General features: G+C 40.7%; 1 long non-coding RNA gene across 1 annotated transcript in view; it reads right to left on the bottom strand.

The window, feature by feature from the left end:
• Nucleotides 1-9,168: 9,168 nt before the first annotated feature.
• Nucleotides 9,169-13,067, bottom strand: part of LOC142060985 (uncharacterized) — a 162,269-nt gene continuing 158,370 nt past the window's right edge. The window contains exon 3 of the long non-coding RNA XR_012661998.1: nucleotides 9,169-9,363. This is a non-coding gene — a long non-coding RNA (uncharacterized LOC142060985). The remainder of the gene's footprint in view (nucleotides 9,364-13,067) is intronic.

Genomic DNA, 13,067 nt, shown 5'->3' with positions numbered 1-13,067 from the left:
ATCTAGACTAAAGGGAGAGCCTGACATATTTTTCTCCCAGCTAATGTGTACAAGTAGAATCAATACTTTTCCCAGTATATGTTGATAAATTATTACATCAGACATTATTGATCCAGCCAAAGAAGAAGGAGGTCAAAATAATGGAAATCAGATGGTTGTGATTAGAAATGCTTGGGATATTCATTTGGAAAAGGTTGATAACTAAAATGGTCTATGGGCTTTACACTTACTGATTTAATAAATAGAATAAGCCTTGCTGATCCAAAACAAGGTTACTTGTATAGGTATTTCAGGGGGTTGTGCTACTCAAAGCCAGTCTATATGTCTTCTGTATATGTTTGAATTATATTTTAGTTCAGCGCACTGAAAACATTCATTTTAAACATCTGTTCCTTTCAGCCACAATTTTCTACTGCATTTTGCTGCTGAGAACCCTTAGATTTCATTCTGGTAGTAGGCTTAGTAGTCTTCCAAGTATTTATTTAAAAGGTTTTCATATGTTTGTGTCATTAACAATAATAATGACTCTGTTCATTAATTTACACACGCTTTACAAACACTGGGCAGGATCCAAGAGCCTCCCATGTGAGAAGTGATGTGTTGGGGCTGTGCTTTTCATTCTTTCTCAGGTATATCCTTTTAGCAGAGAATACATTAGCACCTTTCAACCCAAAAGATTAAAAAACAGTTTTGGAACCAAAGAGGGCAGTGTGCCTGCTAGCAGAGATCACATCATCCATCCCAGGAAGGCACCACTTTTGAGGCACTGCATGACAATAGCCTGGCAACACAGAGCACTCAGGAGCTGTGCAGGCAGGGAAGAGAGGCTGCCATACACATGATGGAGAGAATAAAAGAGATAGAATGTGATTTACCTGAGTGGGACACAGTCAGTATACAAAACCCAAAGCTTTCTCTCCCTTCATATTCACACCACTGGAGCCTCTTCTGTTTTGGGAATCCCACCTGTCTCTTTGCTTCTTCCCTCACTAGCTTTACTATCCAGGCACTATTCCCCCACCTAGGCTTCAGTTTCCCTTTTGCAATCTCAGCCTTCTACTTCCACACTTTTGCTGTTAATGTTCTCTAGTTGCCTCTTCTCCATATCACTCCTGCATCATACATCCTCCAGCCAGCAGCCCCCACTTGCCCCTCCCATCCCCTCTGGGATGAGCTGGCCCTTTTGCAATACCACTCACCAGTACCAGACATGCTCCCTCCCTGCTCTGTGTGCTGCTAGCTCTACTTTATGGTCTTGGCAATTAAATGAGAGAGACTAGCCACAGAGGGGCAGCAACAAAGACTCTGCTCCTTGCAAGGCCTTTGAATGCTCTTGATAAGAGTGATACCTACCAGCTGGGGCTTGTAAGGATGGAGAGACCAAAATCTGTTTCAGCTGTTCTCTCTTGGGCAGCATTTTTCCTGGTACCCACATGACCAAGCTGGAGCGCTGCCTCTGGGAAGGGTAATTTAACTGAGCATATAATGCAAGTATTATTACCATAGCCCTGAATTACAAAAGAGAAGCACAGCTCCACTATGTCTCTGGGAAAGGTGGGGGTTGGTCATGTCTTACCAATTTTGAAAAGTCCTCCTAAAATATGGTAACACAAGAAATGTGTATCTGCAGATATGGCTCATTGAAAGTCAAGAATTCTTATCCCATTTTCTTTCCACACTTGGGATTTTTCCAGAGTTTCTCTTGAGCATGAGAAGCCCTATATGCTTTCCTTAAGGTGTTTAGAAATTCCTTGCTCTGGTTCTGGTGTAATGAATACCAACTGATGGTTGAGTTGACAGTAGTTACAAAGCCTGGGCCACATGGGACAGCAGTATAGTCTGAAAAATGAAAACATCCATATGTACTTCTCATTTGCTGTGAGTAGAAGGTGATCCTGAAAATGAATTCTATATTTCTTCCCAATCATCCTTCACCATGGCCAATGCCTAAAAAGCTGTGTGCTTTCCCCTGGCAGCAGCACGTCTAGCAGTCACAGCAGCTGCACAGGAGTTATATTGCAAGGGTGACAAAAGTCATCTTCCAGACAGGTACAAAATGATACAAGCTCCATAGCACATGACTGGATCTATCATACTTGCTCTGCATTATTTCAAGGTAGAATAGCAGAGTATAACAAGTTATATTGGCTAACTCAGTATAGCAGCATCATAACCTCTGTAGAGGGTTATAGTTGTCAGTCTCCTTTGGATAGTACAATGCAACTGTTTCTTCTGGATAAGACTTACTATATTTGTTACCTGCTCTACAATACGACACCTGGACCATCATTATCCCACACCAACTTTATAGGTTCTTTTGCCTGACCAGATTCTTTCATCTTAAAACACACCAGAATGAGCAGCATTAGAATGAAAAGGGCTAGGGTGAGACAGGAGAAAACACTAGTTCCCTGTTTCTGTGTGCTACAAGATGAAGCAGACTCTTTTGAGTTATAGCAATGGGATGTGGCAAAGCTTTCTGGTCCTTTCTAAACAGCCTAAACTTCACTGATGTGAGGCAGGGCTGTGAAGTAAAAGCAGACAGAGGGTGCTCAAAGGGCCATTGCTAAACATTTCCTTTGCTTTCCAAGCACTAAATTCAGTTTGGACATTTACATGCAATAGTAGTTTAGGATTAGATTAAGAAATACTTCATGCCTGGGATTACACCCAAATCCGGGGAAGTCGTTTCAGATCTCTGTGGAGCAGTCATAGCTGGTCCTGTGCATGGTGAGGTGCTGAGCACTGAGCACTTATAAGGCAATAGAGAGTAATTTGGTGTCCCTCAACTGAAATGAGATATGATTTCCCCAGCAGGTAGTCCGGAGTTTGTGCTATATTCAGGTGATAGTGTTTATGTATCTCTGTTAAAATGGCGTATTATTCCCAATGCTGATATCTTCCTGGCCACTGAGGCTAAGCTATTATTTCTTATTCATACTTCTTTTTTTTTTTCCGTGCAAAGCTTCACTTCTTTAATGCTTGTTATTTAGAAACTTTGTGTTATGTAAATAAAAGCTGTGACCTTTGGCTTTCCAGGGGCTGGAGCTAAATTAATGGAGAGCAGCACCAAGAGAGAGTAGGAGCAAAGAGGGTTAGAGCACATTTTAAAATGCCATATTCTTGCTTGTAATTTATTCTTCCTACCCCTAGCGTTCCTCTGCAGAGATATTTATAAAAATAGGTGTTTCATGCACTGTATATCACAGGTTTATTTAGGACTGTTTTTGAAGATTTACACTGCTTAAAAGAGCAGTCATAGGAGATGATTCCATTTGCAAGCTTCAACAAAATGTTCCAGGGAAAGCACTGTTACCACCGTGGAGAATTTTCATGATGGCACAGTTTACAGACAACTTATTTGGCAAACAAGGCTGCAGCAACAGACACGTCTGCAAGTTCTTTTGCCAGTTGTAGTTTTCTGATTGTTGCTGCTGCCTGTTAAACACACTTTACACCTACCTCCTAGCCCGCTCCAGAAACTTCAGAACTGTGTTTATCGTGCAGCACTGACCTTGTTCCTCATAAAACACCTATCAGGAACTCATCTGAAAAAGTTGCTGAGCACCTCACAGACCTGGGGAACTTGGTCATTGCTTGTTCTAAAACTTCTTGTTATGTAAATAAAAGTTTGGGCTTTGCCATTACAATAACGAAAATTAATAACTTTACTAATAATATAATATGATGCAAGGTGACCATGAGAGAAGCTGGGTTAAGGTATGTCCTACTTTCTGGGAAATGCCTCATTAACTCACATCTCGCTAACCTCCGGATTCACTATTGCACTGATACAGTGCTCTAGTAATCTGTTACCAACTGCTGAAGGGAGTAAGGAAAGGAGGGGCTTGTAAGGTGGTAACTCCATCTTACAGTCCTCACTGAACAGAGTCCCTCTCGGTGCACATTTAGACCTGCAGGGACACTCCAAAGGGACAGCAGTGATATCCTTGCTATATATTGCACATAATATCTAATTATTATGTACCATATATTGCAAATAATATGTAGTAATAATATAGCGCTATATATTGCACTTACCCAGCCTAGATTCCCTTCCCTACAGGCAAACTGCCACAGCTTTGGCAACACCTAAGAACCTGTTCGCTTGCCCACCTCTCGGTCACCAGGTGCCCATGCAGCAGGCTGTACCACCACCGCTGAAAGAGAAAGACAGACTAAATGTATGTGGCCTTCCCTTCAAACTGTTCACTGGTGTCTGGAAAAAAAAATTTGAGCTACTCCCTCTCATACTTGTCCTTTTCAACAAATGCACCAGATTTTGGTGTTGCCGGTCTGACACTCCTTCATTAGCACTAGAAAAGCTCGTCAGTGTACTCCTGTGTATATTGCACTGGAAACCTTGTAAGATGCCACACTGCTCCCAGTGATTTTTTTCCTTTCTTTCATTGCTTTCAAGTTGTCAGCTAGAACAAAAGGAGTTTTAGTTAATTATCTGTGTATTTGCTGAAACCACTAACCTACATCCTAGCTAGTGCGAAACAGTTGCTTAACTGAAGTTCTTGGCAGATTTACAAACCTTCTGGTTGTAAGTTTTAAAAAAATCAATCCCCATTCAGATTTGCATATTCAATTTCCTCTTATATAAAAATAAACATTTTACCTTTTTCATTATTCTTCAGTAACTAAGGGAAAAGGAGGAGGATTCAGTAGCTAGAATATTAACCTGAACTGTGGAAGGTCCAAATCTAGCCTCTTTTTGTCCACAGGTACCCCACTTCTCTAGGCAGGGTCTTCAGGTTTCTCTGCCTCAGCTTCTCATTTGTAAAATGGGAGCAATAACATTGTTTTCACAACTATAGATTGTGAAAATCTCTGCTACTGCAGTGACAGGGATGGTGCAGGTGATTAAATAGATAAACTGTACTGCAAGAACAGAACATGGAAGGGTTTAATCTGTTTTAGTGCTTTGAAAATATATTTATCTCCATGCATATGACTTACTTACAGTGCTGTTATTTTTTGATGGACTGTTTCTCAGCTGAATCTGTTTCCTCAGTTCACTTCACTATCCAGCTCGAAGACATGCCAATGTAACACAGCAGGTGGGACAAGACGGCTAGAAGTATTAACTGCTTGAGTTGTACTGCCACCAAACAGCAAATCATGGCCCTAGAGTTTCATGAATCATTTTTTGCACAGTAGCACATGACATAGCTGGAACTCAATTAATGTTTCCACTGATTTTACACAGAGCTGTGACCTTGCATACAATATTCAAACAGATCACATGCAAAGTCACAGCCACCTCACTGACAGGTACAAACTGAATGTCACCATCTATGCACCCACCATGTTGTCCTCACCTTTGACAGTAATTAAATGTGAATTTTCTCTTCCTGGGCAAAAATTAAATGGCTGCAAGATGCAGAGATTTTATCCTGGGTGTGGAGGGAGAGGGTTCAGATGTCTCTCTTTTTGCAGATAATTGCTTAGTTTAATGAGGAAGTTTTGCAGAATTTTTAACCATTGCTTCTGTGCCTTGTTTAATTATTTGCATATGTCATCAGCAAGTTAGAAAAAGTATGCATATACAGCACTTCTTCTCATTCTTGTATTAGACATTAATGAAAGGAAGCATGAGGATAAGTTTCTCACTAATGATGATGGAAAATTAGTTTCGAAACCCCAGAGGTGTCTTGAAAGATACACCAATGATATCTAAAGGTCTAAGGAGAGCGATTCAGCACAAAATATTACCTAGGTCCTTTTGGGCTGTTTCTCCGAGAGATCCTGTTCCCATTTAGTTTTGTAGTTATGAGGGAGGGTGGCAAAGAGTAAATACAGAAGGATCTAAGAGACTGCAGTATACACAGCAAGTAAGAGGCTGATAAACAGAGTGCAGACCAGACAACGAATGCCAGCATGGCATATACAGTAAAGGTTACATGCCTGGAGACCTACAGCCGAAGACAGATTCATGGCTTTTTTTTCAAGTCTCAAGCTAGTGAAAAGTTGAGTGTCTGGAGAGGAGCAACGCTTTATGCATTAGTCATAACATGTTGAAGGGCAGCAAATCCACAGTCAGGAGCACAAGGTAGGAGAAAAACAGTTGCTAACTCTTTTCCTCTCTCACTCTGCAACATGCAGTCTCCAGTTACTCACAGGCATCTCAGCCAAGCAACAAGAAGCCAGTTCAGAGAGGATCATGCCCTTCTTACACTCTGTGCTACTGTATGCTTTAGCATCCATTTGCAATTTTGTGTATTTCTTCTCTGATAAGACTGAGTTTTATAGTGGTTTTCAGCATGAAGGGAAGACATGGTGTTGATCATTAGGACTTACTGTTTTAGTCAGTGGCAGGCGGTTGTCAAGTGTATAATATGAGCCCCATTTAGCAGTAAGGGACCAACTTCACCCTTTCCTGCAGCTAAAGTGGGAAGAGTTGTGGGAGAGAGGGTCAGGTGTTGATGCTGACAGGGCTCAACCATTTCACCACCTCAGACAGGTCTTCAGTTTGGGGGTTTGTTTATCTTCCTGATCAATAGACTGCTGATTTTTTCTTAAGAGTGCCTGAATCCCTCTGCAGATAAAAGATCTATGACAATAAGGCTGCTTTTCTTAGGTACTTTTCAGAACAGTTTAGAAATAGCCCAGGTACACTCAGCTTGAAAATTCCTTCACCACACAGTCCCTGCTCTCTGCCTACAGTTAACTGTTTGTCTGTGCCATCTCCCAAGTCCCCTGGGTTATCACTTTAATGTCTTTGACATTGAAACACTATAACAAGAAGTTGCTCATTATACATAGGCAGAATAGGAAAAAAAGGGTGAGGCAAGAAGCAGAAAAAGACAAACGGAGGTGGCAAAGAAGCTGCTACTAATGGTTCAAGCCAAAATAACTTTTCTTATGTTTCAGTAGGTCTCTAAAACACAAATACATCACAACCATTAGCCATCAGATCCACAGTTTACTTATGTTAGTCTTGAAGCTCTCCATTTGTTGTTTTACAGATCTCTAATAATATTTTTCACATAATTATGATATTGCAGTTACAGTATACTTATGTGAGAAAGAAGCTCTTTAGTGCTTTATTCACATAGTGTGTGCTGGAAGCGTGTTTAGACCAGAGCTAATGGTCTGAAGAGGTCTCAGATCCTCCCTATGTTGCAATGCAGCATTTAATAATACGAGCATGATGCTACTGAAAAAGGGATGCGAAATTCATCTGTAAAAACAAGTAATAAAATATATTAACCTTTTTTTAAAAAGCAGTGGAGTGGGCTGGCTGTAAGCTGGGAAAGTCCAGAATGAAGTCTAAAATGGTGCATTTAACCCCTCTGTCATACCTGCATATTTGGGGGATCTAACACTGTGGTCCAGCCACTCTTAGGCACAAGCACCAAGTTAGTATATGGGCAAAGCTGTAATTTTCACTGTGGTGAATGGACATAAACCCCAGTCATTTTCAGCCCTGAAGAGAGCTGCAGAGCTGAAACATTGCTATCTGGAACCACATGAGTTCCTCTAATGGCTTCTCTAGTTTGTTAGATTAAACTTTTACAGCGACATGTGACACCCAGGGTGGCACAGCTAAGTTTTGGTTCTAACCACAGTTTATTGCTAGTGATCAGCCCACACACTGCTAATTGCAAGTGGGATAGAAATAATGTGCAGCCTGATTTGACTTTAAAAAAATATATTTTCCTCAAATCCTACGCTGTTTTTCCTCTGTTGGAGTCACACAACCATTAGCTGTCATCTGATGAGGCAGCAGAACATACAGTAAGTAATTACTAAAAGGTAGATTTCAGGCTCTGAATATTTCCCTCTTGCTAGGGGCATCAGTCTGGAAAGAAAGGTGCTAAGGAGACGGAAGTTGCTTTCAGTGAACTTGAGCAAGAATTTTGATACCAACGTAGGGTGTCAGGAACCATCCCCTGGGAGACACCAAGAATGCTAAAATTAATTACCTAAAACCAGGATGATGGAAGGAATTCCTTGAGAAATACAGTACAGTAAAGCTAGGATATATTGTTATTAGCAGTACATGCTTCTAGTGTAACAGAACCCCACCGCCTGACTGCTGACATGCTCTCTCCTGTTTAAATAGATGCCCGGTGGGGAATCACCAATAGCCGTTACATTGCGCCTGTTCTCAGGCAATGCAGAATTAGCTGTGTCGACCGCAGCTGTTGAGATTGGAAGGCACAAAATCTGTTCTGTATCCAAAATTAATCTAGCTGTGTAGTGACTGGCAGGATCTGGATCAACCTAAGGAAAAATTAACAGGAATGGTATCCTTCCTTCTTAAAAACCCGGAGGCTGGAGTCCTTAAGGGTATTTTGTATCGATATACTATATATTGTGCAACATGTATGTATTATAAAATTACAGTAATATTCACAGTATTAGTTTTGGTAGTATAGGACACAGGACTTAACTTTGTCAAGGAAAGCACCTCTTATATCACAGAATTATGACCAAAGAATACATTTTCTGAAAGGTACAGCTTTGTTAAAAAGCCATTTTGGCAAAGAAAATTGACTTGCTCTAATCAAAACCACAATGCTATTACAATGTGAAATAACAGAGAGGTGACTATACATTTATGGGCATCTGAGCATAAAATGGTGAAACAAGATTACCTGTGAAATGAAGGAGCGGAGGGCACTTGCTGTTACCTACCCACTACTCTACCCACAGAAGGGAGAAATCACACTAGAAAGCACCTGCGTCACGTAAAGAAAAATCATGCATAATTTCATTTTTCTGATTTACTGATTTCAAGTGTTCAAATTCTTGAATGACGCTCTCCAAAATAATGAGGTTTAAAAATAGTGAATGTCATAAATGCTTTCTGGTTTTTATTTCATAATCAAAATAATTACAACACTATGCAAGGTTAAGTGCCTTAATATTATTAATCATTCATTACATATGATTGAATTAAGGGCCAGCAGCACTCACGTAAGTCCTGCAGAGACTTGCTCTCTGCCTACTACCCCTTTCTTAATATAAGTAGCACAACTCCACCATCTCCAGGGACTCCAGCAAAACATTAGCTTTTTGTAACATGACTGGAAAGTCACCATGTTTGGGTTATTTTCAGTTTACGTGGGAGTAAGTTCCAGAAAAATATCTGGTTGGGGAATTCTCCAGCAGAAGGATTTTCAGTAAGAAAATGCCCTTTCACAGAACCAAAGTTTTCTACATGGAAAAAGATAGTTTGGAAAAACATATTTTTCCCTGGGAGAATCAAAATGAAGTCTCACCTGCCTGCTGCCTGCTATGCGCTCCTCAATTCCACTTTCTGGAAAAGCTGAATTTAACAGCCACTTTCCAGGCAGGCTGCTGTTGGTTAGCAGTCCCCAGCTCTCTGCCGTCCTGGTCCCTGTACAGCTGCGAAGGGAGAAGAGGAGGATGAAGTGGGGAACTAGAGCCCGCTGCATGCCTAGAAAACCCTTGGCAGTTCAGAAGTTTTCTGCACAGCTGTCTAAGCGGTTAGCAGCCAAGCACAATGAGAACACCACTTAACGGCCCAGTAAATTAAATTTTTCTGAAAAATCTGTTTCTACAAAAATCTCATTTTGATGTTTTGTCTTGATTCAGTACATCTCTTTTCCCCAGGGTAAAGGGTTTCTGTTTTCCAGACAATTCTGTCCATGTATCGCAGGGCTCTCGGGAGACCCCCTTGCCACCCACTCCTCTGTTGTAATGAGGGCATTCAGCTGTAGTGACCTTGCTGACCATCGCCACTGCCGCATCGCACAGGGGAGGGCTGTCCCAGAGATGAGGCCCCCAGGGAGATGCTGGGCTATCTGAGTAAGCAATTAGCAAACAGGCCTTGAGATTATAGTTGCGATCAGAAGGAAAGCTCGAAACCCTCTACCAACAGAGCTATGAAATGTTTGTTCCAGCCACAGCATAGAAACATGGTTTTAATGGCACTTAAATAGATTGACATCTTATAGCATTCTAGGACATGAATATATTTGTCTCTTTGCTTAGTCGCAGGAAATCGCAGTGATGGATTGACATAACTTTATAATTGCATGTGATGCACCACCAAAACAGAGGGCTCAGGCAGTGAGCTGCATTCTAACTAAATTCTTGCTATTTGTTAATAACAAAAGTTCAGGTACCATGATATAAGAACTGCACGTATGGGATGAAAAATTAATTCACTATGCTTCAGTTGAGATTTTTAGGTAGTCTTATTTTCCTTGAATGCAGGGGTTTATCATTATCAGCCTGAACACAACTAGCACTCTTCAAGGTTTCTTGCTGAAAAGAAATTGAGCGTGCAAATACTGTTTCATCATAATCACACTGGCTGTGCAGGGTAATTCATAAAAGAGCCAGAAATATATTGAAATTCAATATTGGTTTAGTCCAAATCAATATTAATAATTGTTTGCATTTTTAAAGTGCAATTTACAATTGAAAAATGTACAGAGATCAACCCATAGTTGCCAACGCATCAAATTTTCCTATTAAACTTAAAGGCACAGTAATTTTACTTAAAAATGTTTCTTATAAAGCAGGAGAAGGCATTGATCTGTGAAAACAGCTATCTATTATTTATATGCACAACATTAGAATGGGTTTTAATTATAAATGAGCTAAAAGGTCACTAATATTTTATTTTTAAGGTCTTGATTTTAAATTTGGATAGCTTAATACAAATATTTATACACTGTGGGTGTAGCAATTTCTTTCAGTGGTGGGATGGCTCACAGTGGAAAGCGCACAGGCAGATTAGGCAAGGTTAATTCTCAGGAACTGGAGCAAAGGAGAGCCTCTGAGCTGCAAACGTAAATGTTGCCATCTGCTTCATTGGAGAATACTGTATTTGTGAAATGCTTCTTGAAAGGGTATGAAGTGAAGCCATGAATCACTAGTGGATAGCACAGGAAATGCAAATAAACAGAATTAAGCTTCAGAGGATTTTGCCAGCGCCAGAGTTGGGGCTAAGGGGGCATAATCAGTTTGTAATTGGACAGACCTGTGGTCTTGTAGGAAATTTTTGTGAAGGAGAAAGATTTATGAAGCTGTCAAGCACCAGACCGGGTCTAAGGTGGTTTTCTGGATGTGTGGACATTGATATATAAACTGAATTTGATGGAACCAGGGGTTAAAAATTTGTCTCTATTGTCCTGGTTTGAATTAAATCATTGTAATTGGTGTGTTGACAGCAAGCTAGAGGCCTGCTTGGCTCTGCGTACTCTTCAGGAGTCCTGGCTCAGGCACACCCTGTTTCTTTGCTGTGAAAATAATTAGAGAGTGATAAAAGCAGAAAGTATTCTAAAAATTATAATTTCTTTATAAAATCCTAGGAGGGTGTGGAATCTCTGTGCCTTGCTATTTCTGTGGGTGTTAGCAAAGCACCTTTTAGCGCTGGTTTCAGTACAGTTGATGTAGTTTATCCTGGGGATAACTTCCACTGCGGGCAAACCAGAAAAGCTCAGCCCCTCTGGTACTGTTTTCCATGATCTGTTTGTAACCGTTAGCTGCTGCCACCTAAGTTTAATGAAAGCTTAAGGAAACCCTAGATCTGAAAGTGCAGATATTTAATTTTTTCCTATCAAACTGTGCATGTAGGATAATAAAGTCACACAGGCCCAGGAGCTCTGGGACCAGAGCTGCAGGACTGTACCTTGTTTGGTTTCTCTAGGCAACACCAGTGAAGTCATGGAGTACCAACCTGTATGACTGAGCAAGATAACCATTTAGCAATGTGCTATCATCGGAAAATTAAAGTTCAAAAGGGATATTACAGTGATGTAGCCAACAAAATCCAAAGCTAAGCAGTCAAACTAACTTGAACCACATCTCTGCCAAACACTGCACAGAAAGGAGAATAATTAAATGCCCCTTAATTGCTACAAGAGCTGCAGTGCTCAGCGGGTTGCAGGTGTGGAACAAGACCTACCAGCATATGGCAGCACCCCCAGACCTTAACTCTAGCCTTGACTTTTCACTGGTCACCTTTTTCATTACAGTAGTAGTAGCTTTGTGGAATTACGAGTGTATCAAGAGTGGCACTACCCTAGTAATATTACTAGTAGGAAATACTCCCCTCAGATACACATTTTACTCCATTTGGGTTTTGTATTTAAGAGACAAATACTCGATCAAGCCTAAAAAAAAGTGTATAAAACCAGCAGAATAATTTCATCTATCACTAATGAATTCATGATTAGTCTTTATCTGTGGTGTGAGAAGGCCAGCATCAGCTATTGCTTTCATAACAAATATCCTGAATAGCTTCATGCAAACCACATAACTCCTCCCTGTGCAACACTGCATCTATATGTTAAAAAAAATTCAAAATCAATGCAATTACTTCTTCCCTTCAGGCAGCTGTTGCAAGGGGAATCACTGAAGATTGTGAGGCACAGATAACTATGTTGACGTGAACCATAAAACCAACCAAACAAAAAACTAAGCTAAACTTTGTTGTTTATTATTGGTGCCAGGACAAACACTGATGCTTCTGTGTGCACAGAATGTGTCTGAAATTTGTCTTACCAGGTCTTATTCAGGCAAGTCATCTTTGCACCTATTAAGTCTCAGCCTTCCTTTACTGCTTGTGACATACGAGTATCTACAGTCAAACCCCAATTCTTTTGGTACCTTTTACAGAACCGTTAAATGTAAGTGACTTTGGAAAACTAACAATAATTTCTCTGAGCTTCAGTCAGGTTCTTTGAAGGCAAATGTCTCGATTTCAGTAATGAATGCAAATATTTGTGTTTGCAGTAACATCTCCCCGAACCCTCAGCCAGAGCTTGACTGGTGTCAACCCATAGGAGGGACAGTGTGGGCACAGGGATGGGATGATAACACCAGCCCCGAGAGCCATCCCCTGGCGTTTGAATAATCCTGCCTGGTACAGGGCTAAACACACCAAACAGGAAAATATCCCTACTTTATATTGTCTTTGCTGTTCAGTTTTCTTAGCCTAATTCACCAGTACTAACATGCTGATAATTGTCTCAACATTACAGCCAGAGCATTGTTGCTGAGGCGGGGAATACCAGAATGCCCTTTTCCTTCCCCAGGAGGATTCCTCTGTGTCACTAATACTTTGACAATCGTTC

The sequence above is a fragment of the Phalacrocorax aristotelis genome, chromosome 8 (assembly GCF_949628215.1).
Source record: "Phalacrocorax aristotelis chromosome 8, bGulAri2.1, whole genome shotgun sequence".
Lineage (NCBI taxonomy): Eukaryota > Metazoa > Chordata > Aves > Suliformes > Phalacrocoracidae > Phalacrocorax > Phalacrocorax aristotelis.
The sequence above is the reverse complement of the archived record's forward strand: the minus strand, read 5'-3'. Positions and strand labels throughout refer to the sequence as shown.